We start from the raw sequence: 2,705 nt of genomic DNA, 5'->3' as shown, positions 1-2,705 counted from the left end.
ACTCGAACTCTCATTCGGTCCAGCAGAGAGTAAATCAGAAAGGTGTAACCCCCCAATGACAAGAGAGACAAGGAAAAACGGAAATGCTGCGAGAGAGTTGAGTGGTCACACTTCAACAGCAGAAATGCTTAATCATATCCATCGACATGTGGCGCACTTTTTCTCATCCTTCTCTCATTGGAAATCTAGGCAATTCACTACTCTATCTGCATCCTCTCCATGCTATTCATCTCCCCAATTCTGCTCGTCGCAAGCAATGTCCACTTTGCTGGAGACTGCAGAGCAGTCACACCTATGCCACCAACAAATGTCAAACAGTCTATCGTAAGTCTCTCCCTTGATCTCTCTCTCTTACCACGCCAACTCATTAATCAACGTGCTCCAGTGCTTCGCCCCATCTTTCTGCCTAGTACCGTTATCACGTAACGGAAAGGCGCGGCTAAGACACGAAGAGGACGGGCTGGATGTAGATGTCAGCAAGGCAAAGGTCTTTAGTGCTGCCTGGGATGAACGAAGGATGCCAGAGGGCGAAGGCCAAGCAACTCCACTACACTCCTCATCTTCACATCTTCCTACTCCTCCTCCCTTCTCTCAATTTCCAGCAAAATCCCTCACTCTCAAACTCGGCCAAACTTATCTTCTCCCTTCTTCCCTTCCTCCGCTCTTCAGATTTTATTCTATCTCCCTGAGCAATAATACGTAGTCTTTCAGTAGTTACTTAATGCCTTTAAGATTGCACTAGTACAGTTTAAATGTCAAAGTGAGCGTTTCTAACACTTTAACAGAACTAAAGTGGTTAGAGTTATTTCCTAAGATTGCGGAAATCACTCAAGTATTCTTTTTTATAATATGATGATCGAAATTCTCTGTCTTCTTCTGGTCTGTGATTCAGATTTCCTTTAAAACCAGACAGATAAAAAATGGAGATTTGGATAAGTAATAGGCAAGCATTAAGAACACACAAGGACTTTATGGAAAATCTGATAAGAGCGCAGCACAGAATGAACGAACAATGTAAGAGCTCTGATGCCGCCTTCAATCAGGGACAGACAGAGGGAGAAACTGCAACAGGGAGCAAATGAGCAAAAAGATTGGTAGATGGAGTGGCAGAAGGTATAATAAGAGATGGATATCAAACATTTGGTGAACAGAGACGTGTAAATGAACCGCAGAGAAAAAAACAGAGAGGAGAAGCAGTTACAGAGAAACAGTGGCCGGATAACTGAGGTAGGAGAATCAGATGACATATCATATCAAGCTGTTAAGGTGCAATAATTTCAAATGCTGAGCGCTGCTCCGGAGTCTGTCTGGCCACTCCCTTTAAGATGAAGAAGAGACTTAAAAAAGAGAGGGAGGAGAGGAGAAGGAGAGGAGGGGAAGGAAAGAGAGGAGAGGAGAAAAGATAGAGAGAAGTGCTTAACTCTGGCTTTGACTTCTTCCACATAGCCTTGCCTGTGACCACACGGCGCTCTTTCATACAGCCCACTGAACAGAGAAGAAGGGAAGCCAGTGACTGTGGGGCCAAGTGATTCGGGACAGAGTGGAATTGCTTTGCAGAGCAGAGTGAGAGAGAGAGAGAGAAGGAAAAGAGAGAGAGAGAGACGAGAGAGAAGAGAGAGAAGAGAGAGGAGAGATAAGAGAAGAGAGATAAAAGAAGAGAGCAGAGCAAGCAGAAGGGAGAAGAAGAAGGATGCAGAAGAGAGGAGATGGAGGAGTGGAGCGTGATCACGTTTGTTTCTCTGGACGGAAGACATCGCGAGTTGACTCCGGAGATGAGAGAAAGGAGGAAGAGTGGAGGAAGCCAGAGAAGAGAGAAGAAGGAGGAGGAGAGGAGGAGGAGGAGGAGGGGAGAGGGAGGAGGAGGAAGAGGAGGAAGAAAAAAATCACCTCAATAACTAGCAACTACAGAACGGACGGTCACCTCAGTCCTCTACACATCCACTCCTCCACCATTACACACACGTAGAGCCATGCATGCAAACACACACCTACGCACAGAGAGTAGCTAGTAGGCACAAACACACAGCACTTACTCTCTAACCTTATTAAGGCTTTCAGCAGAGCCACTGCTCGAGTGATGTGAATCACATATCAGAGCGATGACGGCGAGGGTTCTATGTGTTTATGGTAATGTGTGTGTGTGTGTGTGTGTGTGTGTGTGTGGTGGGAGGAATATAAGGAGACAGACAGAAGTGCATGGAAGCAAGGTGTTTATAATTTCACATCACACACACAAACAAGCTATTCTTTCAGCTATTAGCTAATAGCCACACACAAAGTTCAGTCCTATAACTGAGTACTTCTCTCTGTGCATTATACAGGTACTCCGGCAGAAATAGCATGAAGGTGTATGTATAAGCCAAGGATGGAGGGAGAGAGAGAGGCAGACACAGAGAGGTACAGAGAGAGAGAGAGAGGTGTTAGAGTGGGCTGTATAGAATGTAGTGAGTGTTGAAGCAGTAAATTGGCATTGTGTAACAGGATACCACACATAGCTCTTTTGCTGCCTAGAGCCCCACTACCATTCCCTGAATAGCAAGGCTTTTGTCTACCTCAAACTCTCTCTTCATACCGCGCCCCCGTCTGTATAGTGTCTCTCTAGTGAATCAATACCAGATTGCGTGTAGAAGTTGTTCAGAACTTACACCTCTCACTCATAAACACGTATGAAAACCTAATAAATCACACCCCTCATTGAGTTTAAA

The sequence above is a fragment of the Morone saxatilis genome, unplaced genomic scaffold (assembly GCF_004916995.1).
Source record: "Morone saxatilis isolate NCDOM2014 unplaced genomic scaffold, NCSU_SB_2.0 Contig16, whole genome shotgun sequence".
Lineage (NCBI taxonomy): Eukaryota > Metazoa > Chordata > Actinopteri > Moronidae > Morone > Morone saxatilis.
Note: the sequence above shows the minus strand (reverse complement) of the source record.